Source organism: Anas acuta, chromosome W, assembly GCF_963932015.1.
Source record: "Anas acuta chromosome W, bAnaAcu1.1, whole genome shotgun sequence".
Classification (NCBI taxonomy): Eukaryota; Metazoa; Chordata; class Aves; order Anseriformes; family Anatidae; genus Anas; species Anas acuta.
The window spans coordinates 17377885-17404529 of NC_089016.1; the positions used below are offsets into that span (position 1 = coordinate 17377885).

A 26645-nucleotide genomic window follows, 5' to 3' on the forward strand; every position below is an offset into this window, starting at 1 on the left:
TGTTTTGTATGGGCTTCCTAACAAAGTGCATGAGAAAAATTGGCATTGGGCTTGAAATTCGGTCCTGTTGAAATGTAAATTTTGTGGAAAAGGTGGTAATGTTTGTCTAGAAGAGGAAGTCTGAGTGCTTCAGATGTTTTCCCGAAGTCCCGAGGATTTGTGATTGGAATGGGGCTCATTAATAATCTGAAATAGTAAAGTTTGTATGTGGGAAGAAGAGTTTAATCCCAGAGAACTGGGACATTTGGGAAGAAGATTAGGAAAAGATAGTAAAAACCTGCAGTAAAAAGGTTTGTATAGAAATTGAAACAAGGGACAGTAACTAGTAAGGAATAGTAATATATAAATAAAAGGGAATGGGAAATCAAGGAAATGGGTAATATCCAAAACAAAGACGTTTTAAAGAAAGCCTCCTTGGGTGCATATTGGCACTTTGGAAGGATATTGTTAGAACTGGTGGCACAGAAAGCAAGAGGACTTTCACTAAGTATTGCAATCAGTGGTGGCAAATATATAAACTAAATGGCCACCTTATGGATCAATCGACTATAACACTATCTTGCAATTAATGTTGTTTTTGAGGAGAGAAGGAAAATGGAATGAAATGCTGTATATCATCTGGGAGGGAAAAGGTATTGTTATATATGGACTGGTAATTTGTGTCGAGAAAATGGTTGATATTAATAAAGAAGGGGGAGATGTGGGAGTGTGGCCATGGGGGTCAGAAAAGCCCAGTGGTTGATGGTAACATCACTCTTAACGATGAGGCCATCAGGAATGTAAAAGAGTTTAGAGGGAACAGAGAAGGGTGATTCAGGAGACTCCATGCAGTCTCGGGTTGCTTGTTCTACAGCCCTTAAGGCATGGAAGTTGCTGGGTGTTTGCTGTTGCTGGGCAAAGTTGTTTGACCAATTAAAAGTTGTTTTGAAAAGAACTGCTGTGGGGAGAAGGGTATAAGAGGGGAAACTGCCCTCAAGACAAAATAAGGCAACACGATGAAGTTACGTCATCAATAAAGAAGTAGAAAGAAGGAATGAAAAGGAACAGGCTGACAGAACAGAGACCAGGACGGGAACAGGCACATTGATCGCCTCATGAAGATAGGTTCGGCCAAACTCAGCAAACCGCTCAAAGAAGCTCGTACTGAAAGTCACTGGAAACGGGCGCACCAGAGCTGGGAAGAAGCTCAAGCTGAGAGAAGCGGACCCGCGCACACAACTGCCCCTGGCTGGTAAGCAGTTGCCAATTATGGGGAATCATGCGTCCTTAGAAACAAAGACTGTCCTGGAAACCTTACAGCTTATTCCCTTTATTAACAATCAGACAGTTTATGATCCTGAAACATGGGACCAAATTGAGGTCAAGGTGTGGGATTCTGCAACTAAAAATGACAAGGTTGCGGCGGGATTGCTCGGCACCTGGCGAGCAATCTCTGAGGCCTTAAAGAGCCCTGTGGGACTACAGTCAGAAATGTGTGGTTTGCCAGACAGTGAGGGAGCTGCGGGCTCGTCTACGGATAATTTTGCTACGCCATCGGCCCCTCTGCTGCTACAGCCATTGAAGGCTTTTGCTGTTCTGCCCCCTGGTGACCTGGATGTGCCTTTTGACCCAGGCCTCATTGGCCTTGAAAAGGAGATGGATATGTTTTTCTTCAGTCTGGAAACAACGGGATACATAAGGCCTGAAGACCAAGTTGCTTGACAACTTAAAGTGAGAAATATTGTTCAAAAGGAATGGAAAATGGAGACTTGTTTGTAATCAAGAAAAGGAATGGAAAATGGAGACTGTTATGTCATGGAACTTAAAGGATTGTTTGTTACCTTTCCTGATTGTACATATGTATAGGCATACTCGGGTTTAGCGTGTAAAAGCAATGTTCTATATGTTTGATGTTCGTGTGTGCATGTTGGTGGAGCGTAGACTCCCCGCACATCCAGCGCTGTTTACTTGCCTATTATACCTTTTATAAATATTCCTTTTATAAATATTACTAAATTCAGATTGAGTTGAGACTTCATTTATAACAGTATGGAATTAAGTTGGCCCCTGACTGAGCCTTCAGTGCTGGCATTAGAAAAGTAAAAGAAAGATAAAGGAAGTGTTAAAAGGGTTGCTGAAGGTGTTAAAGGTGTGGCATGTAGTATTTAACAGAGCTGTTTGAAGTTGAATGAGCAGGGAAAGAGGATGTAGGAATGTTAATAGTTCTGCCTCCAACAGAGGCTGAGATCTCAAAATCACTGGTGTGAGTCCTCTGGGGCAGAGGGACCATGATGGGTCCAAGAGCGTTGTCATGGAAACAGAAAAGCAGATAACTCTTAAAACAACCTGAGTTCATGTGTGAGCTCAGCGGTCCCATTGGCAATCTCAGGGAACTTTCAAAGAGAAAATAATAATAATAATAAATATATAAATAATTAAAAAAAAAACGAACCTGGCTTAAGAAAACAAACAGAGGCAATTGGTTAGCCTCTTTCTAGGGCAATCAGCCCCTGATACTGGAAAGAAATTGTCTTAGGGTCAGGATAAACTTACAACAGTCAGGAATGACAGGGACCTGGGGCATCTAGCCTAGCAGGTCCACTGGTTGAAATAAAGCTAGGGAATGAAGAAGTGAAGCTTGAATTTTTTTGTTGGTTACGGGAGCTTCTTTCTCTGTGTTAATTAGTCTGTAAATGTAAGAGGAGCAACTGTCCTACAAGAAAAGGCGTTTTTTTATTATTTTTTTTTTCAATGCTTGAAATTTAAATTGGGAAAAATGATTGGAATTACAAACTGAGAAAAACAGTCAAGTTTGGTTCATGGTACTAGATTTAAAGGATGCCTTTTTCTGCCTGCCCGTGGCAACTGAAAACCAGAAACTCTTTGCCTTTGAGTGGGAAAATAATAATAGAGGATGGAAAACTCAGCTTACTTGGACAGTGTTACTACAGGGGTTCAAGAATAGCCCCACCATATTCGGGAACTGTGATCTTGAAGCTTGAAAGACCCCTTCGGGAAAAGGGGACACTGTTGCAATACACAAATGATAGCTACTGAAGAAGAAAAGGAATGTGTATAACGGACTGTTAGTTCACTACATTTTTTCGGCACTAATACTGTGAACCCAGCCTCTTTCCGTAGTAACAGAGTTTCCATATCACCCATTCATGATTGCATCAAGACCATGGACACGGTATACTCCAGCTGACCAGACTTAAAGGAAACACCCCTAGAAGATGCAGAGGATTGGTATATAGATGGCAGCAGCTTCGTCCGCCAGGGATTTCGCCTCACAGGATATGCGGTAACAAACATCATCCCAAAAGGTGGAAATCATCGCCTTGATAAGAGCTTTTGAGCTGGCAAACATTTGGACAGATTTGAAATATGCCTTTGGTGTGGTGCATGCACACGGGGCAATTTGGAAGGAGAGAGGACTCTTATCTTCCTCAATTAAACATGCAGAAGAGGCTGATAGCAGTTATTAGGGAAGAAGGAAAAAGGTGGCCCAGACAGGAGCAGCCCTGACTAGGCAAGGAGCAATGTGCCCTATGTAAGAAATTTGGGCATTGGAAAAACGAATGCCCAGAACAGAAAAGAAATGGAAAAGGGAACTGGAGAAGGGAGGTGGTGGTCGCGCATGCAAAAGACAACTAAAGAGGACTGGGGGAATCTACCCTAGCAGATCCACTGGTTATAAAAATGAAGCTGGAGAAGGAGGGAAAAGAGGTGGAACTTATGGTAGATGCACAAGCAGCTTATTCAGTTTTAAATAAAGCATTATTATCAGTGGGGAATAATTACCTTGTAGTGAAGGGGGCAACTGGCCAATCTGAAAGAGCATATTTCTGCAAACCATTTAAATATAAATATGGGAAGCAGTGGGGCATTCACAAGTTCCTACACATGCCCAACTCCCCGGAGTCACTCCTAGGGAGAGATTTATTGGAAAGATTTCAAGCAACCATTTCATTTAAAATGGGGAGATTATTCTGGAGGTAAATGATCAAAGATATGTGGAAGTGTTGAGTTTGATATTGACAGCTATTGAGACCAAAAAGGAAACTAGTGAGGAAATCCTAAGTTAAGTGTTTTCCGGAGTATGATCTTCTAATGTATCAGGGAAGGCAAAAAATGCACTTAAACAGTACCCCTTGAAAAAGGAAGATAGAGAAGGAATTAGCCCGATAATTGATTATCATGCTTAACACCAGAGCTAACTTGGTTTACCGTTTTAGACCTGAAAGATGCCTTCTTTTGGCTTTTTGCCTTTTCTCTTGGCTTGGACTGGCGCACGCTTCGTTGGGTTAGAAACTGGCTGGATAGCCGGGCCCAAAGAGTTGTGGTAAATGGAGCCAAGTCCAGTTGGAGGCCAGTCACTAGTGGCGTCCCCCAGGGCTCGGTGCTGGGGCCGGTCCTCTTTAACATATTCATCAATGATCTGGATGACGGCATTGAGTGCACCCTCAGTAAGTTTGCAGATGACACCAAGCTAGGTGCGTGTGTCGATCTGCTCGAGGGTAGGAAGGCTCTGCAGGAGGATCTGGATAGGCTGCACCGATGGGCTGAGGTCAACTGCATGAAGTTCAAAAAAGCCAAGTGCCGGGTCCTGCACCTGGGACGCAATAACCCCAAGCAGAACTACAGGCTGGGAGAGGAATGGTTGGAGAGCTGCCAGGCAGAGATGGACCTGGGAGTGATGGTGGACAGTCGGCTGAATATGAGCCAGCAGTGTGCTCAGGTGGCCAAGAAGGCCAACGGCATCCTGGCTTGTATCAGAAACAGTGTGACCAGCAGGGCTAGGGAGGTGATCGTCCCCCTGTACTCGGCTCTGGTGAGGCCGCACCTCGAGTACTGTGTTCAGTTTTGGGCCCCTCACTACAAGAAGGACATCGAGGTGCTTGAGCGGGTCCAAAGAAGGGCGACGAAGCTGGTGAGGGGCCTGGAGAGCAAGTCCTATGAGGAGCGGCTGAAGGAGCTGGGCTTGTTCAGCCTAGAGAAGAGGAGGCTCAGGGGTGACCTTATTGCTCTGTATAAGTACCTCAAAGGAGGCTGTAGCGAGGTGGGGGTTGGCCTGTTCTCCCATGTGCCTGGTGACAGGACGAGGGGGAATGGGCTAAAGTTACGCCAGGGGAGTTTTAGGTTAGATGTTAGGAAGAATTTCTTTACTGAAAGGGTTGTTAGGCACTGGAACGGGCTGCCCAGGGAGGTGGTGGAGTCACCATCCCTGGAAGTCTTCAAAAGACGTTTAGATGTAGAGCTTAGGGATATGGTTTAGTGGGGACTGTTAGTGTTAGGTCAGAGGTTGGACTCGATGATCTTGAGGTCTCTTCCAACCTAGAAATTCTGTGATTCTGTGTGATTCTTTTGCCTCCCTCTCCATGAAGCCAGTCAGAAAATCTTTGCATTTGATTGGAAAAGCCCTAAGAGTGGGCGCAAAACACAGCTCACATGGACAAGGTTGCCTCAGGGTTTTAAGAACTCACCCACCTTGTTCGGAGAACAACTTGCAAAGGACTTGGAGACCTGGGAAGCCTCATCAGGAGAAGGAAGGCTGTTGCAGTACTTAGATGACCTCCTAATAGCCACCCAGACGGAAGAAGCATGTGTGGCCTGGACGGTAAGCCTCCTAAACTTTCTGGGACTACAGGGGTACAGGGTGTCGAAGAAGAAGGCTCAGGTAGTAAAGCAGAAGGTGATCTACGTGGGTTATGAGGTTAGTGCCGGACAATGGACCTTGGGGCAAGATCATAAAGAAGCGATATGTCAAACCCTGAAACCCAAGACAATAAAGGAACTGGGAACCTTTTGAGGAATGATGGGTGGTGCAGATTGTGGATCTATAATTATGGATTGCTTGTAAAACCGCTGTATGCACTCATTGCGAATGGGAACAGGGACCTCCAATGGACAAAGGAGGCCACGCGAGCCTTTGACCAACTAAAGAAGGCTCTCATGTCAGCCCCAGCTCTGGGACTTCCAGATGTGAATAAACCATTTTTCCCCTTCTCCCATGAGAAACAGGGGATTGCCCTGGGAACTAGCACAGGACCTGGGCCCATATCAAAGGGCAGTTGCTTATTTTTCTAAGCAGCTGGATGCTGCTGCCAAGGGACGGCAGGGATGCCTCAGAGCCGTTGCAGCAGTGGTGCTAAATATCCAGGAAGCATGCAAGTTCACCTTGGGACAGAAAATAACTGTACTAGTGTCTCACACAAGTGTCCACAGTGCTGGAAGTGAAAGGTGGTCACTGTCTTTCCCCACAAAGGTTCCTGAAATCAGCAGAAACCAAGGGGAGCCAGTATACCATGACTGCCTGGAGACCATTGAAGCTACCTACTCCAGCCGTCCAGACCTGGAGGACACTCTTTTTGAGGATGTGGAAATATGGGAGCAGCTACGTCATCAGCAGAAAATGACATGTTGGGTATGCAGTTACCACTTCCAAAGACGTAATAGAACCTGGACTAAAAAGTGAGATTATTGGAAGCAGTTCAGCTGCCTGAAAAGGTAGCAATCATTCACATTAAGGCACACCAGAAGGTGAGCTCAGAATAGGAGGAAGGAAATGATCTGGCGGACAGAGAGGCAAAAGAAGCAGCAGAAGGTGAGGTAGCAGCTGAGGGAGTCCTGATTCCAGACAGGCAAATTCCCCTTGAAGCTAAGCTTGTATATAACAAAAATTAATCGAAAGTCAGAAGGGAAAATATAACCAAGAGGGATGGGCTATTACCAAAGAAGGGAAGGGAAGCTAGTCATCCCCTCCAATTTATTGTAGTCACTGGTAAAGAAAGAACACCGGAAAACACATTGGGGAATAGACACTTTCTATAACTGTTTTGGGTCTGTCTGAGCTGGAGTCATCTTTTCCCTGTAGCAGCCCACACAGTGCTGTGCTCTGCACTCGTAGCTGGAATGGCACTGATATCACTCCAGTGTTGTGTCTATTGCTGCGTAGTGCTGGCACAGCATCAGGACTCCTTCCAAGACCCCAAGAGCCAGCAGGCTGGGGGTGGGCAAGTGATGGGGAGGGGATATCGCCAGGGCAGCTGACCTAAACCAGACAAAGGAATATTCCATAACACCTGATGTCACACTCAGCAATAAAAAGGGGGGTTCTCGTGGGGGAAGGGGCTGTTCCTCCTCAACAACCACTATGCGTTTTGAGGCCTTATTTGGGCAGAAGGGATGAAATACCACAATTCAAAACAAGAGAGTTTTCTTAAGAACTGTATTCTGGGGTTGTCCTCTTCTTTGTCATCTCTCAGGACCTGTGGGTTGTCGGCTCAAACCCCACCTTTGGAATTCCCCATTCACCACCATCACCCAGAAAACCGGGTCCTGATTCGGACCTGGAAAGAGTCAACTCCGGCCTGAATGGAAAGGACAATTACTGACCACTGAAACAGCCATAAGAACTGCGGAAAACGGTTGGACTCACTATACTCGAGTGAAGGCATCTGTCAACCCTAGTACCTGGGAAGCTGTTCCTACAAAAGACTTGTTGGAAGTTGAAATCAAAGAGAAAAATCTCATAGTGGACTCTGAGCAGGATAAAAGGTTACAATTGTAATCTGACCTTTTATTTTCACAGGTAACTAATGAGTGTGACTTGTGATTGAGAGAAAGGACAGACCTATAGCGAACTGCAGTACTCCCAAGGGGGGGGGTTGTTATAGTAGTAGTGTACATCTTATTCTTTGTATCGATAATTATTTGGAAACCTAAGGGTTAAAAATAATGACAGGGAAAAATCGATGACTAATTTTGTTTTTAGCGATTCTAGGCCTCAGAGAAGGCCTCGGTCAATTGGCAACTTGGAAAAGGCATGACCAGATAATAGCAAAAACGGGATAGCCCATCAGAATATGGATGACTGTGACAGAGGGTTATGTACCACAATCTGTCACATTTGATGCTTGTGAGGTGTTAGCTTGTGGAGATTTAAATGCCCTGTGACAATTGAGCAGAGAGAACAAATAACTGGGAGATACCCAACAGCCAGATTGAGAATAGCTGTATGGAAACGATCCTCTATTGACATCAGAGAAAGGGAGAAACTCAAGGAGAAAACAAGAGAGAAAACAGGAGGCCCTCTGAAATGTGTCAGTTCAAACAAGGTATGGGGATGTGAATGCCTGGATAGAATGGGTCAAATATACCGTCCAGAGTCTCAACCATATCTACTGCTATGCTTGTGCCTCGGGATGACCGATTGCCCAGATAGTGCCCTTCCCATGGGGGTGGACCAAAGACTCCCAAGGGATGCGATATATGATTGCATTGTACCAAGAAAAGACTGCCTGGGGAAATGAGGCCTGTAAGACTCTCTTTGCTGTTTCTTGCATGATAACAATATCACGGTTCCCCCTGCATTCTCTATAGCTATAGGTAACCATACAGCTTGCCTCTCAAGGCAGGGTGTGAGTGCTACCTGGCATCTGGGAGAATTTGCCTTGTGCTACCAAGGACTTGATGGGAAACTGCTCAAGACTAGAGATCCCCAGGGCAGATCTCTGGTGGTACGGTGGAGGGAAGATCTTACGGTCCACCCTACCATCTAATTGGGAAGGCACTTGTGCACTTGTTCAATTAGCTATACCCTTCACCCTGGCATTTGAAAGAGAAACATCACAAATACCCAGAAGAAGTAAAAGAGGCTTAGGAATATCATTTGATGATAAGAGTATACATAGATTCTATTGGGGTACCTAGAGGAGTTCTGGATAAACATAAAGCCAGAAATGAAATTGCTACATTGAGGACTACAAGGAGGTAACGAGGCTGGTCAGGGACAAAATTAGAAAGGCCAAAGCTCATCTGGAGCTCAATCTGGCTACTGCCGTTAAAGATAACAAAAAATGTTTTTATAAATACATCAACACAAAAAGGAGGACTAAGGAGAATCTCCATCCTTTACTGGATGTGGGGGGAAACTTAGTTACAAGAGATGAGGAAAAGGCGGAGGTGCTTAATGCCTTCTTTACCTCAGTCTTTAGCGGCAATACCGGTTGTTCTCTGGATACCCAGTACCCTGAGCTGGTGGAAGGGGATGGGGAGCAGGATGTGGCCCTCACTATCCACAAAGAACTGGTTGGTGACCTGGTACGGCACTTGGATGTGCACAAGTCGATGGGGCCAGATGGGATCCACCCAAGGGTACTGAGAAAACTGGCAAAGGAGCTGGCCAAGACACTATCCATCATTTATGAGCAGTCCTGGCTATCGGGGGAGGTCCCAGTTGACTGGCAGCTAGCAAACATGATGCCCATCTACAAGAAGGGCCGGAGGGCAGACCCAGGAAACTACAGGCCCGTCAGTTTGACCTCAGTACCAGGGAAGCTCATGGAGCAGATCCTCTTGGGAGTCATCACGCAGCACTTGCAGGGAAAGCAGGCGATCAGGCCCAGTCAGCATGGGTTTATGAAAGGCAGGACCTGCTTGACGAGCCTGATCTCCTTCTATGACAAAGTGACGCGCTGGGTGGATGAGGGAAAGGCTGTGGATGTGGTCTACCTTGACTTCAGTAAGGCTTTTGACACCGTCTCCCACAGCATTCTCCTCAAGAAACTGGCTGCTCTTGGCTTGGACTGGTGCACGCTTCGTTGGGTTAGAAACTGGCTGGATAGCCGGGCCCAAAGAGTCGTGGTAAATGGAGGCAAGTCCAGTTGGAGGCCAGTTACTAGTGGTGTTCCCCAGGGCTCGGTGCTGGGGCCAGTCCTCTTTAATATCTTCATCGATGATCTAGACGAGGGCATTGAGTGCACCCTCAGTAAGTTTGCAGATGACAGCAAGCTAGGCGCATGTGTCGATCTGCTTGAGGGTAGGAAGGCTCTGCAGGAGGATCTGGATAGGCTGAACCGATGGGCTGAGGTCAACTGCATGAAGTTCAAAAAGGCCAAGTGCCGGGTCCTGCACCTGGGGCACAATAACCCCAAGCAGGGCTACAGGCTGGGAGATGAGTGGTTGGAGAGCTGCCAGGCAGAGAAGGACCTGGGAGTGATGGTGGACAGTTGGCTGAATATGAGCCAGCAGTGTGCTCAGGTGGCCAAGAAGGCCAACAGCATCCTGGCTTGCATAAGAAACAGTGTGACCAGCAGGGCTAGGGAAGTGATCGTCCTCCTGTACTCGGCTCTGGTGAGGCCGCACCTTGAGTACTGTGTTCAGTTTTGGGCCCCTCGCTACAAGAAGGACATCGAGGTGCTTGAGCGGGTCCAAAGAAGGGCGACGAAGCTGGTGAGGGGCCTGGAGAACAAGTCCTACGACGAGTGGCTGAGGGAGCTGGGCTTGTTCATCCTGGAGAAGAGGAGGCTCAGGGGTGACCTTATTGCTCTGTATAAGTACCTCAAAGGAGGCTGTAGCGAGGTGGGGGTTGGCCTGTTCTCCCACGTGCCTGGTGACAGGACGAGGGGGAATGGGCCTAAGTTGCACCAGGGGAGTTTTAGGTTGGATGTTAGGAAGAACTTCTTTACCGAAAGGGTTGTTAGACATTGGAACAGGCTGCCCAGGGAAGTGGTGGAGTCACCATCCCTGGAGTTCTTTAAAAGACGTTTAGATGTAGAGCTTAGGGATATGGTTTAGTGGGGACTGTTAGTGTTAGGTCAGAGGTTGGACTCGATGATCTTGAGGTCTCTTCCAACCTAGAAATTCTGTGATTCTGTGGTTCTGTGATTCTGATGACCTCATCGTTAAAGAGTCTGATGTTTTCACCAACCACGAGGCTTTCCGACCCCCATTGCCCCATTCCCAAATCTCCCCCTTCTTTATTAATATCAACCATTTTTCTGACATGAATTACCACTCCATATATAACAATCCCTCCTCTTCTTTTGAATGTCATTAATTCGTGTCTTGGCTTCAAATTTGGCCAAGGCCAATTGAACCATAAAAGAATGCTTTCACAATATTCTCTGTAAGTTTTATAAACAAGTTTTTAGCAATGGTTGGAATCCCATATTTAGCTCGTGTTTCAATTTCATGATTCCACAGGGTGTATAATAATTGTACTTTTCCCAATTAACCCTCCTTCATTATTAGCTCTTACCTCTATCCACCATTGATAGGGGGTCTCTTTTGGCTCATAACTGGTTATCTTATTGCTTTCATTACATCAAGCATACTCTGGTTTCCATAGCATAGGTTTAATAGGCATAGTAGTGTTTGTTCCTGCATTCTTCCCCTCCGGGTGTTAACAATACATTCACTACAATTCTGAGACCAATAGCATGTAATTAGGAGAGGTCCGGTAAAGGTCATGTTACCCGGCGGTTATTACCCTAAGGGGTTGCAGCCCTTGGTAAACCTTCTTGAGCCGCAGTGCTGGTCCCTTCTCCGGTCTTGCCCTCTCCCTGATGCTTCTTAGGAAATGGTCCAGACTTACACACCCGATGGTTCTTCTATTTGCGTTCAACTTTTCCATGAGTTAGTGGGGGCTCGATTCAAAGCAGATAACCAATCATCTAGGTAAATTTTCCCGCCTATTATTAAATTTTCAGGTAATTCAAGATGTTGCGGGTATCTCTACTGGAGGTGGCACTCCCCCTATGGGACTTTGGGTCCCCAAATCCTTCTATTATGGCCTTTATATGAGTTTCCAATGATTGCTAATATTCTATTCAATACAAGATTTAATATACATACAATTAGCATCCAAAGGGTAGGTATGCCCTGATATACTTCAAGTTCTTTTAAGCTTAATTTTCAGATCTCCAGGAGTAGACTCAACCTTCCAGGTTCCTGTTAGAGGTCCCTTTACTCGTGATGCATGCGTCCACCCCTTTTCCACCATTCTTATAGCCGTCTCTTTGGTAGTTCAGTAAAGTCCACCTGTATTCTCTCAAATGGTCGATATGCAATTCTTCTTCCTCCAGCAGGTGCTTCCCTAATCGCCTTCTTATTTACCTTTTGACACGTTAAGCATCCTTGGACGGTTTGTTTGGCTATCTCATATATTCCTTCACACCCATAAAATTTTAGAAATTGATCACTCAATGATTTTGTTCCCCAATGTGTTTGTAGGTGTAGCCTTAAAGTAGATGCCTAGTTTATTCCTTTGGCAGTATTTCTCTTCCATCAGGCAGAATCCATTTTCCTTCTTTCAGTTCTGCTCCTATGGTCTTTATAATTTTTATTTCTGCTTCTGTATACTTTTTCTCTTGTGTCCCTTTTCTGTTATCCGTTACTTGTGAGGTTAGGACTACATCATACTTCCTAAGAGCTGCTTCCCTAGCTTCTCTATCCGCTAGGTTATTCCCTCTTATGTGGAAGCCAGTTCCCTTTTGATGTCCTCTGACATGTACCACAGCAATCTCCCTAGGTCCTCTCAATGCCTGCAATCTTTGAGTAACTAAAGTTTGTTGAATCAGCCCTTTTCCCTGTGTGCCTATGAGTCCCCTTTCTTCCCAAATTTTCCCAAATGTGTGGACTACTCCATAAGCATATTTAGAGTCTGTACAAATAGTGCCACTTTTTCCTTTCAATACTTCTAGGGCTCGTAATAATGCATAAAGTTCACATGCTTGAGTGGACCAGGCAGCTCTGAGTGGTCCTGATTCTATTAGGACCATATCCCCATTTACGATGGCATACCCTGATCTTCTTTTTCCATCTACTACTTTGGATGATCCATCAATAAATAATTTTTCCCCTGTTTCTAATTCTGTCTCTTCGAGATTGGGTTGGATTTTAGTTTGCAATTCAATCACTTCCATGCAGTTATGTTGTAGTTCTGTTATAAATGAGGTCTGAATTCAGTGTGAATTTTGTAATATTTATAAAACAAATATTTCTAAAAGGTATAAAAGATATAAAAGGTATAAAAGGTATAAAAGGTATAAAAGGTATAAAAGGTATAAAAGGCAAGTAAACAGCGCTGGGTGTGCGGGGAGTCTACGCTCCACCAACAAGCACACACAAACATCAAACATTCTAAATACATGTATACAGAACATTGCTTTACATAATAACCCGAGTATGCCTACACATACATACAATCAGGATAGGTAACAAACAATCCTTTAAGTTCCATAACTTAACAGTCTCCATTCTCCATTCCTTTTGAACAATGTCTTGCTTTAAGTTGTCTCCTTTTCAAGGCCAATAGGCCTGGGTCAAAAGGCACGTCCAGGTCAACGGGGGCATAACAGCAAACGCCTTCGATTGCTGTAGCAGCAGAGGGGCCCATGGCGTAGCAGTTGGATCACTAAAGGAGCCCACAGCTCCCTCACTGTCTGGCAAGCCACATATTTCTGACTGTGGCTCCACATGGTTTTTTAAGGCCTCAGAGACTGCTCGCCAGGTGCTGAGCAATCCCACTGCAACCTTGTCATTTTTAGTTGCAGAGACCCACGCCTTGACCTCAGTTTGGTCCCATATTTCAGGCTCATAAACTGTCCAATTGTTAATAAGGAGAATAAGCTGTAAGGTTACCAGGACAGTCTGTGTTTCTAAGGACATATGATTCCCCATAATGCGCAACTGCTTACCAGCGAGAGGCAGTTGTGTGCACGGGTCCGCTTCTCTCAGCTCGAGCTTCTTTCCAGCTCCAGTGCACCTATTTCCAGCGACTTTCTGTACGAGTTTCTTTGAGCGGTTTGCTGAGTTTGGCCGAACCTGTCTTTGTGAGGCAATCAATGTGCCTGCTCCCGTCCTGGTCTCCATTCTGCCAGCCTGTTCCTCTTCACTTCTTTTTCCTGCTTCATTATTGATGTAACTTCATGTTGCCTTCTCTTTATCTTGAGGGCAGGCTCCCCTCTTATACCTTTCTCTCCACAGCAGTTCTTTTCAAAACAACTTTTCATTGGTCAAACAACTTTGAATGTAACAACAACAGCAAACACCCAGAAACATCCATGCCTTAATGACTGAAGAACAAGAGACCAGCTGGAGAACAAGCAACCAGAGACTGCATGGAGTCTTCTGAATCACCCTTCTTTGTTCCCTCTAAACTCTTTTACATTCCTGATGGCCTCATCGAGAGTCAAATGTTATCTCAATCATGGGGCTTTCCAACCCCCATGGCCACATTCCCAAATCTCCCCCTTCTTTTTTTTAATATCAACCATTTTCTCGACATGAATTACCACTCCATATATAACAGTTCTGTTAGGGGTTCCCCATACAGAAAGTGTGCAGGGCTCTGTGCAGCAGTTACTTTTAGTTCTAAATCAGGGGAGTCGATCAGGATGGCCTCATACTTCAGCATCCTACTATCAGTTAACCATTTTTCAGCCTTTTGCTGGAGTACTCCCCTAACATTATGTGGAGTATATATCTTCAGAGGTACCCTAAAAGTGACTTTTCTAGCTTCCTCAATCAGTAAGGCAGTAGCCACAATTGCCTGTAAGCATGCTGGCCACCCCCTACTCACAGGGTCTAATAGTTTGGAACAATATCCCATAGGTTTCTTGATTCCTGCCCATTCTTGAGTTAGTACTCCATATGCAGTTTGGTTAGAAACATTTACAAATAAATAAAAGGGTCTTTCTAAATCTGGGAGGCTCAGCACTGGAGCTTCTATTAACGTTTTCTTGATCAACCTCAACTTTTCTTCATCATCCTCGTTCCACTTAATTTTTTCTCCAGTCAGTTTTTCATATAATAACTTTGCCTTTTCACTAAACCCTTCAATCCAGGGTCTACAATATCCCAAGAGGCCGAGCAGTTGCCTCACTTCCTTCTTCGTTTTGGGTGATGACAGGGCTAAAATCCCAGATACCCTGTCAGGATCCAATTTTTTCTTTCCTTGGCTAAGCCCATGTCCTAAGTACCTTACTTCCTTTTCCACGAATTGTAATTTAGATTTTGAGACCTTCAACCCTTTTTTCCCTAAGAAATTAAGTAATTCAACAGTGGTTCTCCGTGTCTCTTTTTCAGTCTCCCCAGCTATTAATAGGTCATCCACATATTGCAACAATTTCACTTCCCCCTTTACCTCAAAAAGTTGTAATAATTTTTCTAAGGTTTGGCCAAATAAATGTGGGGATTCAGTAAATCCCTGAGGAAGTACAGTGCATCTAAGCTGTTGTCGCCTTCCTGTTTCGGGGTCTTCCCATTCAAAGGCGAAGTAATTCCGCGACCCTTCACTTAATGGGCAGGCCCAGAAAGCATCCTTCAAATCTATTACACTATACCGTTTATGCTGAGGTGTTAGGTGGTTTAATAAAGTATATGGGTTAGCCACTACTGGAAATGTGGTAATGGTTCGCTGATTCACAGCCCTAAGATCCTGAACCAACCTATATGATCCATCAGCCTTTTTTACTGGCAAAATGGGGGTATTATGTGGGGACATACATGGTTCCAGCATCCCCTTTTGGAGCAGCCTGTCTATAACTGGTTTGAGTCCTCTTCTCCCCTCCAATGGGATAGGATATTGCCTAATCCTTATTGGCTGTTGTGGATCCACTATTTCTACTACCAAGGGTTCCATATCTAATTTTCCTGAATCTCCCTCTTGATACCATACCTGTGGGTCTATTTCTCCCTCATCTTCTTGGGTTAGGGTATATAGCTGAATTTTTAATTCTCCCCCCTGGCTCTTGATTTCCAACCCTAATCTTATTATTAAGTCCCTTCCGAATAGATTGTGCTCAGCCTCAGGCACCAGCAATAGGTCATTGAGACATAGTTTCTTTTCTGATTCTATTTCTATATTTTCCAATATAGGAACCTTAAAGGGCTCACCTTTTGCTCCTACTACCATGGTATTCCTCTTTCCTTCCTTAACCCCTTCTGGTAATTTCCTAATAGTTGATTTCTCCGCTCCAGTATCTACCAAAAAATACACCTCTTCCCTCTGGGGACCTATTAATAATTTTATCAAGGGCTCATTGGAGAGGGATAGAGAACAGGGGCCGTGGGCAATCGACTTTCAAAATGTGGCGGTTCCGGTTGCCATGAATAGGGAGGGGGTATATTATCCAGAGGTTCCCATTCTTCCTTTCCCCTGTCAGTTCTTGTATTTAAAGCGAATATTTGTTTTGGGGGAAATGCGTTTGAGGCTCCTACCCATAGAGCCGCATAATCGCTTTCTTCTTGGTTAAAAGGCTCCTTAGAGTTTAATGCCTGACATACCCAATCCTCAAAGGATCCAAAAACTGGCCAAAAAACATCTGGCCTTAAATGTTCCTCTGGCCATTTTATCATACAAAATTGAGCCATTTTCTCTTTATTTTTTCCTTTCCTCGATTCCCAAACATCTTAATATTTTAACATTATCCCTAATGGGCTTTCTGGTGGAATGTCTGGGCTCTCTGAGTCTCCCAGGTCAGAGAATCTAATTTCCCCCAGACCCATCCTGGAACCTTCAAATAAATTCCGAATCCCTGGAATCCTCTAAGAGCTTCCGAATCCCTGGCCGAATCCCTGGAAGCTTAAAATAAGTTCCTAATCCCTGGAAACCTTAAAGAGGTTCCGAATCCCTGTCTGTGTTTGTGTAGAGGTGTCTTGCAAGTGGTTAACCCACCCACGAATTCCTAGACCAATCGCTTCGGTCCTTCACTGGCCGAGTCCCTCGCGTGAGATCGGAACCGCGGTTAGAAGACCTCTCACTCTCTTCGGAACTACGTTCCGTCTCAGTCACACCCTTACACACAGTCACACAGCCGAATCACACCCAACCGAACGGTATACTCACAAATCCTCTTCATTAGGGTCTTCGCGCGCAAGATTACAGGTCACTGACGGAGAGCTCTTTTTTTTTTTTTTTTTTCCCTTGCCTCATGTTCGAAATCTTATTGAACTCTAGCGCCGCTATCGGCAAGGGCCACTAGGTGGGGCGCCTCCCTTTACCGATCGCATATACAAGAATATCACGTCGGGGTCACCAATTTGTTATAAATGAAGTCTCAACTCTGAATTTAGTAACATAAAAGAATATTTATAAAAGGCAAGTAAACAGCGCTGGGTGCGCAGGGAGTCTATGCACTACCAACACGCACACGCACCCGTCGAACTTTCCAAATATATATAGGACACTGCTGTTACATATTTACAAGAAACCCAATTATGCCTATACATATGGATATCCTATCCCCACTTCATATTATAATTCTCTTTGTGCTGGTCGTTGTGGGTGAAAGGCTCACAGTTTCCCCATCACCATTAGCAACCTTTTGTTCCAGACTGCAGGAGCGGCTTCAACTGTCTCCCTCTTCTTCTGCACATGCTCTGCCCACCACAAGGTTCCCAAAAGCAACAAAACGTGATTGCTTTTCCCGCATTTCGTTAACCCTTGAAACCACACTAATAATATTATTATCATATAACATTAAACAATAAATGTTAACAGTTCTAACCAGCAACCCCCCCAGCAACTTCCGTGCCTTAACAGAGGGGAAAACAAGCAACCCCAGACGGCAGGGCGTCGCCTCAATCACCCTTCTTTGTTTCCTCTAAACTCCTTACATTCCTGATGACCTCATCGGTAAGAGTCTGATGTTATCACCAACCTCGAGGCTTTCCGACCCCCATTGCCACATTCCCAAATCACCCCCTTCTTTATTAATATCAACCATTTTTCTGACACGAATTACCACTCCATATATAATAAGGTGATAATGAGGAGATGGAAAGCAAAGAAAGCGAAGAAGAAGAAGAAACATACCAAATAACACCATAGAGAAAGGTTTTGCAAAAATCAACAGTTTATAAAAAAAGAAAAGGGAAGAATTGTGGGAATAGAAATGTTGTTTTTGCAGAGTTACATTGTTTAGAAGGAGGGAATGTGGTACTGAGATATGCTTACAGTGATAAGAAAGTTTAGCAGGCGACCTTGTAAAATGCAGACAAACAGACTCCTTAGGACAATTAGGTGAAAATCACGGTGTTAAGTCAAGTCAGATAAGTGAAGAAACATTACCATTTCAAGCAGTAAAAATGGCAAATGGAAATTGAAATTTAACAGGCCGGCAACTGAAGGCAATGCATTGTTTGTGAAGCATCAGATAGATTGTGAACCTGGATTACCCACTCAGTGGGGAAACAGGGGAGGGTCCTGTCCTCAAAAAGTATATAAACTGTGTTTTGAAACTAGTAGATGCGCTCTCTCCTGCTTGTGGGGCGCCTGCCATTGCAATCGCGAATAAATTACTACTTCACTGAGATCCTCGCCTGAGCCTAAGTTATTGGCTACAGAGTGTTTCTCACACACTGCCACCTTGTCCTTTTTAGTTGCAGAGTCCCACACCTTGACCTCAGTTTGGGCCCATGTTTCAGGATCATAAACTGTCTGATTGTTAATAAGGAGAATAAGCTGTAAGGTTACCAGGACAGTCTGTGTTTCTAAGGACATACGACTCCCCATAATGCGCAACTTCGGCCAGCGAGGGGTAATTGTGCGTGTAGGTCAGCTTCTCTCAGCTCGAGCTTCTTTCCAGCTCCAGTGCACCTATTTCCAGAGACTTTCTTCTTTGAGCGGTTTGCTGAGCTTGGCCGAACCTATCTTCATGAGGCGATCAATGTCCCTGTTCCTGTCCTGGTCCCTGTTCTGCTAGCCTGTCCCTATTCATTTCTTTTTTTTTTCTACTTCTTTATTGATGACGTAACTTCATTATATCGAGTTGCCTTTTTTTTTTTTTAACTTGAGGACAGGTTCCCCTCTTATACCCTTCTCCCCACAGCAGTTCTTTTCAAAAACAACTTTTCATTGGTCAAACAACTTTGCCTGGCAACCAGCAAACACCCAGCAACTTCCATGCCTTAAGGGCTGTAGAACAAGCAACCCAAGACTGCATGGAGTCTCCTGAATCACCCTTCTCTGTTCCCTCTAAACTCTTTTACATTCCTGATGGCCTCATCGTTAAGAGTCTGATGTTATCACCAACCATGGGGCTTGTCGACCCCCATGGCCCCACTCCCACATCTCCCCCTTCTTTATTAATATCAACCATCTTCTTGACACAAATTATTACTCCATATGTTACCTATTAATGTAAAAGTTTATGCATCGCATCCTAAAATCTAGGGTCCATGAATAAAGGCTAATTGTATTTTCTAAGTCAAACAAGCTATAGAGAAGTGGGAACAGCGTGTGGATGGTGTTCAAGTGTTACTGTTTAATATATCACTCTAGGCAAATAACGCAAAAAAGTCTATATACTCAGGACTGTTTACATATTAATAAATAGGGAAAATTAGCAAATACAGTATTTAAAATTATTTACAAATATGTGTTTTACCAGGTATTCACTGTTTGTATCAAGTTTTAATGCAGAAAGTTGAGGACGATACCAAAGCGTATGAAAGAAAAACTATTTAAATAAAGATGTTTTAAAATTCTCCTTAGAAAACAAACAACTGAACTGAAACAAAGCCTAAAGCCAATAGGTGGCCTTACCAGCAAACATCTTCAATCAAAAGGCCATAACAGCTATGTTTTAACCATTACTTGATTTATTTTACACCATGAGGTAAAAGCAACACATTTCCTTTTAGTAAAGTATACACAAATAGCCTCACTCAGAATACACTTTAAATGCACATAAAAAAAAAAAAAGTATTCATCTTACAAATTGTTTTACAAACCAAATATACAATAGCTTTGAAAACACTATTTTAGAAAACAAAATCCAATGTAAAAAGACTGCTTAAAACAACTGAAATGATAAAGATTTCTGTATGGCTATCTTTAAAGTTTTCTTACTGCATCGTCAATATCAGAAATCTGTTCCTTCAGCTGGTTCCACTGTTCTGGATTTAAAGAAATACCTGAAATGTATTAGAAACAAACACTTAGTACAAAAAGAAAATTGTAATTCAGGATCTTGCATATTTACAACCAAGACTGATTTCATACACAAAGACTGTCACAACTATTAATGTTTGAGCTACATCAAGTGTAATAAGTCTCAGCTGCAGAGTTAAACTACTCAGAACACTTCAGTTTAGACCTTTAGCCCATCTCTGGACAGGTTTACCTTACAAAGAAAATAGGTACAATACAACATCCATTCACAAGTGTTTTGCTAAACGCAGGAAGAGAAAGAGCTCTTGCCCTGATAGGGGGCAGCACAAAATGAGGTGAGATGTAGGAAACCAATTCTATTTCAGTTGGCTGCTAAAAGCCAAATACCTCTGTGGACTGAACTAAGTATTTTTGATATACTATAATTCTGTCTCGTTTTCTTTTCTTGTGAAAACCTGTGGAATTCTTTCTTAAAGCACTGTGAATAACGTATGCTATAAGTAATATTTTAGAGAAGCTTTATTCTATTCCCTAGCACTCAAACCAACATGGAATATCACTACAGATTCTTGTGACATTCAATCAACCACTCAGTACCCCACAACTCATCTCCTCAGTTCTGAATTTTTACTTCCTCAAGCTCCAGTCCAGGCACACATTTCCATTGTGTATTAGCCTCCTCCTTCTTCCCCTACTAATCTCTATGCCAACTCTATGTAAGTAGAGGCTCATAGGCCTACCTCTCACCCTCTCCAGCCAGGCTCTTCTACTATTTACCCCCTTTCTCCCCCCCTCAGTGATCAGGCTTCTTTCATTGCTTTCTCCCTGTAGGTGGAGCAGGACCTGAAAACAGGTAAAACTATGAATTCCACTTTTGGGGCTCATCACCCCCCCCCCCCCTTCTACTACTAGTGCTTTATCAGAGTACTGTTATTTTGAGCAGCAAGAAGTCTGCACTGTTACTTTTTCTAACTAGTTCTCCCACTAGTCTTTAGGTGGAAGATGTGTTTTGAAAACAGTTTGGTCAGGCATGCTAACCATTATTGGGGGACCAAATGTCATCAAGTTGCCCCTGAACAACATACAATATGAACTGTATGCAGGCATGAAGTTTAGAACTGCTATATGAAATAAAGGTATATTGTCATACATAAAGGTATATTGTCATGGTATATGACAAAGCAGTTCCTAACTGTTGGTTTTTTTTTCCCTTGTTTATTATAAAATTTCAACTGTTTATACTGTTTGTAGAATAGCTACGTAAGCAGCTTGTAAGCGCATCACTGGAACATTAAACACTCATGCTATCAGATTATTAACTTTATCCTAATAAAATCCAGTCCTGTTTCCCACAATGATAAACATTTCTATCTACATCATGTAGATCATCACTTTGCCTGCCCATCAAGTTTTGTTGTTGCTTCCCACTCAAGCTTTTGATTGATGTGATACACTAGTCTTTAAACACCGGAGTCATGATTTTTGTTAGACAGCAGCAACACATCCAAGAAAGAATTTTTCCTGTAAGGTACCCATAATACCCTGCTCATGCAAACCTATTATCAGTTGTTATCTATGAGATGTTGAAAATTCTGAAGCTTTCCAAACATCTATTCACTGCGCTGCTCCCAGATACATCACAAAAATATAAATGCCTTTAATCTTCAGAACAGAATGTTTCACACTTACCTCTTTCCTTTACATAATATGAAAAATGAGTGAAGTAAGCTTTTCTAAAGAAGCAACATGACATTAAGGAAAGCACTACTGCAACTATCAACTCATCCTCATCTTGCAGGTGGCCAAAGTTCCACAAACAGTTCAGTGAAAGGATGACATAAAATTAAGCATGGGAGTAGAAATTAAAGGTGTAAAGGCTTATGCTGTGTTCCAGATTAGACAGACACAAAGTACCAAAGCTCAAGCACTTCAAGTGTTTTCACGTCAGCTAAAATCTTGATCCCCCCACCCAAAAAATTAGTCATATGGAACGTTTCTATTATTTTAATCTGAAATTTGATAAAAATGAAGAACACAATTGTTTTAAATTATTTAACATCTTATTCCAACTAAACCCAAACCTTTTCAGACAAATTAGAAATAAGAAAATCTGACCTCTGTTAGAGGCAAGAAATTGAGTTAATTAAGAGGAGAAAAAGTATGGTTACATTCATAGCTCCCACAATAAATTTGCTTGTATCTGATGCCTTGTTTCTCTAAATTATGCAGGATCCATTTAGAAAAAACAGACTCAGGCCAACAAAAACACTTCTCTTTTGTTTATAATGTACAGATACAGAACAATACCTTTTCTGCCCGGCTTCATTTCACCTTCTTGATCCATCCAGTACTCTCTAATATCAATTAAGACTTTCCCTTTAAAGTCACGAACACTGACATACCTCATTTTACCAATCTGTCAAAAACACATAGAAGGATCTATTAGGTTTTTCACATATTAGAGCATTCACTTTTCCAAACAGTATTAGACTCAGACATATGACATTACCCACTGCAGCTTATTTTAGACTAATAGTTAATGACAATATAAACGAAGGACTTAAAAAACAGTTGAACATTCAATACATTTCTGCAAATGGGGCTCCTTCTAGAATAAAAATACCTATGTTCTTACCAAGTTGAATTCCTACAAAAGCCACTAATTTCATAGAATACCCCGAGTTGGAAGGGACCCATAAGGGACCACTCGTTGGCATGTTATGCAACTATTACACACCTGTTTAGCTACGGTATACATGCCTACACATATAGATTTTCTTACTCCCCAGTGGCTTCCTTAATGTAGAACAGCTAAAATTTCCCTCGTTATTTATTTACCATTTCTCTCCCATCACGGAGAATCCACCGTCTTTTGGACTCCTTTGCTCCTAATTCCCTAAAGGCTTCTATTTCTTTTTCACTGAATATTTGCTTTTCAGGTGGAAGTTTTATTTCAGGTACAAGAAGCAGCTTTGCTTCTACTTCTAATTGCAAAGCTGATTCTTTAGCCTTTTCATCTGCAATTCTGTTTCCCCATTCAACTAGGGAGTTTCCTTTTTGATGTCCTTTCACATGCACCACAGCAATCTCTTCTGGTAGTAACAGATTTTCCAAAATCTGTCAAATTAATTCTTCATGGACCAATTCCTTTCCCTTGCTGTTTACTAAACCCCTTTCTTCTCAAATTTTTCCAAATGTATGTACCACCCCACATGCATATCGCGAATCTGTATATATAGTTCCCTGTTTCCCTTGTAACAACTTTAATGCTTGATTTAATGCATATAATTCACAAGTTTGAGCTGACCAATTACTAGGCAGTTTTCCCATTTCTTCGACATTCCCATTTGTTCCTTCAATAATGGCATAACCGTTACATCTCCTTCCTTGTACCACCCTAGAAGATCCATCTATAAACAATATTTACCCTTCTTCTAAGGGCACCTCTTGTAAATCTGATCTTATCTTTGTCTGGTGATTTATTGGATCTTCAATTCCCTTTGACAAGAAGGAGGCGGGATTCAAAACAGGTTCTGTAGTTATAGTTAAATCATCCTTTTCAATTAGTATAGCTTCAGATTTTAGTATTCTGGAGTCTGTCAGCCACCTTCCTGCTTTCTGAGTGACAATAGTCTTCACTTGGTGAGGGGTAACAACAATCAGTTGTCCTCCAAAGGTCAATTTCCTGCTCTCTTCTACTAATAAGGCAGTTGCTGCTACTGCCTGAATGCATTCTGGCCATCCCCAGGACACGGGGTCTAATAATTTAGACAAATACGCTACAGGTTTCTTCTTATCTCCCCATTCTTGGGTTAACACCCCCAAAGCAGCACCCTCACTTTATTCAGTTATAAAAAGATAAAATGATTTCTTTAGGGCAGGAAAAGCTAAGACTGGTGCCGTGATAAGGTCTTTTTTAATTTTTCCATTACTTTTTTCCTCTTTAGTCCAGTTCAGTATATTGGGTTCTTCCTACAATAATTTGAGATATAATTTCTTTGTTTTCTGCAAATATGCTTCTATCCACAGTCTGCAATATCCAATTAAACCCAAAAATTTTCTCAACTCCTTCTTTGTTCTAGGGAGAGGAAGTTGCACAATTCTCTGAATCCTTTCAGGGTTTACTCTCTGTCTGCCTTCAGAGATTAAATGTCCCAAATACCTAACCTCTTTTTTTACATACTGTAATTTATCTTTAGATACCCTTAGCCCATGTTCTCCTAAAAAAAAATCAGGAGTTTGTGGCTTCTTTTACCTCTGATCTTTCTACCCCAGATATCAATAAATCATCTACATACTGTAACAATGTCATCCCTTCTGGAATCTGAAACGTTTCTAAAATCTTTTACAATTCTTGTCCAAGCAAACTGGAGGATTCAGTGAATCCTTGAGGCAAAACAGTCCATTTATATTGTTGTTTACAGCCTATTTCCGGGTCTTCCCATTCAAATTAAAAAATATCCTGACTTTCAGGATCCAGTGGGCATGCCCAAAAGGCATCCTTTAAATCTATAACACTGAACCATTTGTGCTCATAAGGGATTTTACTCATCAGGGTATAAGGGTTAGGAACCACAGGGTGGCGCTTTCGTGTTATCTCCTTAAATTTTCTCCAGTCTTGTACTAATCGGTACAAACCACCTGGCTTTCGTACTGGTAAAATTGGAGTGTTATATGGTGACATACAAGGCTCCAAAAGACCATCTCTAACTAAAGGTTGCACTATAGGTTTCAGGCCCATTTTTCCTTCACAAGAGATAGGATACTGCCGTTTTCTAACTATTCAGCTCCCTTCTTGAACAGTTATCTTTAAGGGAGTTATATTAAGCCCTCCTCGATTTCCTTCCCTTACCCATACCATGGGATTTATTTCTTCTTCATCATTTTCTGTTAATAATTTCATTGAGACTGTTATTCCTTTTTCGCAGGTCTTCAATTGTAATCCTAATTTGACTATTAAATCTCTCCCTAATAAACTGGTCCCCGCTTCAGGTACATATAACAATTGCCCAGTGACAGTTTTAGCTCCCCAGTATAATTGAGTAGTTTCAAAAAGTGACACCACCATACCAAATCCTTCTACCCCTGTACTCTTAAAGTATTACTAGTCAAATTGAGTCCTGATATTTTATAAGCTAAAGACGATCTGGCTGCTCCTGTATCTACTAAGAATACAGCCTCTTCTTTATTAGGTCCCATCTCTAAATTTATCAAGGGCTCTCAGTGGGACCACTGTCCAGAGAACCCCTGACCTCCCTATTAAGAGTTTATGATAGTAAACAATCTCCCTTCCCTTTTCAATTCAGGGCATTCTCATTTAAAATGACCTATTTGCCCACATTTAAAACATCCTTTCTGTACCTGTCTCTGTCCTGGCTGTGGAGGAAGTGGCTACTGATTTTACATTCCCATTCCCTTTTTCTTCTTCATTCCACCCTTGTCTTTCTTAAAAAATCTTTTCCCATTGGTTCCCCCTTCTATCCCACCACTTGATTCACCATGGAGATCATCATTTTTGCCTTTTGTTTCTGTTTCTCATCTTCCCTTCTAACATACATTTTCTGGGCTTCCCTCAATTTTTTTTTCTAACGGCTGTTCAGTTAATTCCACCCCTCCCATTTCTGAAGTTCACTTTCTATGTCCAGCCACACTTTCATCACAAAATTAATCTTCAAGAGCCCCTGAGCTATGGGGTCGTCAGGATTCATTCCTGAATACTTTCGCATCCTGTCCCTGAGCCTTTCCAAGAAACCACTTCACACAGTCCCCACTACACCATATCCCTAAGCTCTACATCTAAACGTCTTTTAAAGACTTCCAGGGATGGTGACTCCACCACTTCCCTGGACAGCCTGTTCCAATGTCTAACAACCCTTTCGGTAAAGAAGTTCTTCCTAACATCCAGCCTAAAACTCCCCTGGCGCAACTTAAGCCCATTCCCCCTCTTCGAGTTTCATCTTTACTCTGCTGAACCTCAAAGGCTTTAATAAAATTCTGAAACTTAGGTACTGCCTCTCTAATTCCTCTAATTACCATTTCTCTCAAGTTTTTCATGTTAACCCTATCCTGCACATTATTGTTGTCCCAATTAGGGTCCACATTTGGAAATTTTTGCTCTGCTGGAATCACTCCATCTCCTGGAGGATGATCCTTTTCCCATTCCTGCATTGCTGCTCTTCTAATCATTCCTCGTTCTTCCCCTGAGAATAGCAGATTCAGAATTGCCATAATTTCTCCCCAGCAATATAGGTTGGGTCCCCAAAACTGATCTAACTGTTCTGCTAATCCAATGGGGTCCTCAATCAGAGATTTCATTTCCTTTTTAAAATTTTGCACTTCTCCGCTAGAAAGGGGGGCAAATACATATCCTATCTGTCCAGATCCCAGCAGCACTTCACAGAAAGGATACATAGCAGCTTCAGTAGATTTAGTAGTATTAGTACCAGGGAGTGGAAAATTCTCAAGGTCTTTTTTACGTGGTTCCAATTCTTTTACAAGTCTGCAGTACCTCCTGTTCCCAGGGCTAATGTTACTTACAGTTCCTGTCTCTTCCCTCAGAGAAACTGCTACAACAGCCACTGCTGCAGCTTGGGGGTTATAAGGAAGAGGTAAGTTATCCAGAAGGTCCCATTTATCATTTGTCTCTTCCTCTTTCTTTCCCTCTTTATTCTAATTTTTACTCACATCCAAATTTGTTCTTTGTATCCAACAAGCTGCATACTCCGATTCTTCTTCCAAAAATGGGAATTTGTTATTAACTGTGTTGGGTCTGTCTGAGCTGGAGTCACCTTTTCCCTGCAGCAGCCCACACAGTGCTGTGCTCTGCACTCGTAGCTGATATGCACTCCAATGGCACTGATATCACTCCAGTGTTGTGTCTATTGCTGCGTAGTGCTGGCACAGCATCAGGACTCCTTCCAAGACCCCAAGAGCCAGCAGGCTGGGGGTGGGCAAGAGATGGGGAGGGGACATCGCCGGGGCA

The 26645-nt window shown here is 42.8% G+C and overlaps 1 protein-coding gene and 1 long non-coding RNA gene across 5 annotated transcripts in view; one reads left to right on the forward strand and one right to left on the reverse strand.

Annotated features, from left to right (window-relative positions):
• LOC137847008 (zinc finger RNA-binding protein-like) overlaps positions 1-26645 on the forward strand; it is a 207528-nt gene that overhangs the window by 95616 nt on the left and 85267 nt on the right. The gene's annotated exons all lie outside the window — the stretch shown is intronic.
• Positions 18530-23665, reverse strand: LOC137847046 (uncharacterized). The gene is made up of 2 exons (XR_011090745.1): positions 21971-23665; positions 18530-19686 (listed from the first exon to the last, which is right to left on the reverse strand). It is a non-coding gene; the product is annotated as an uncharacterized lncRNA (long non-coding RNA).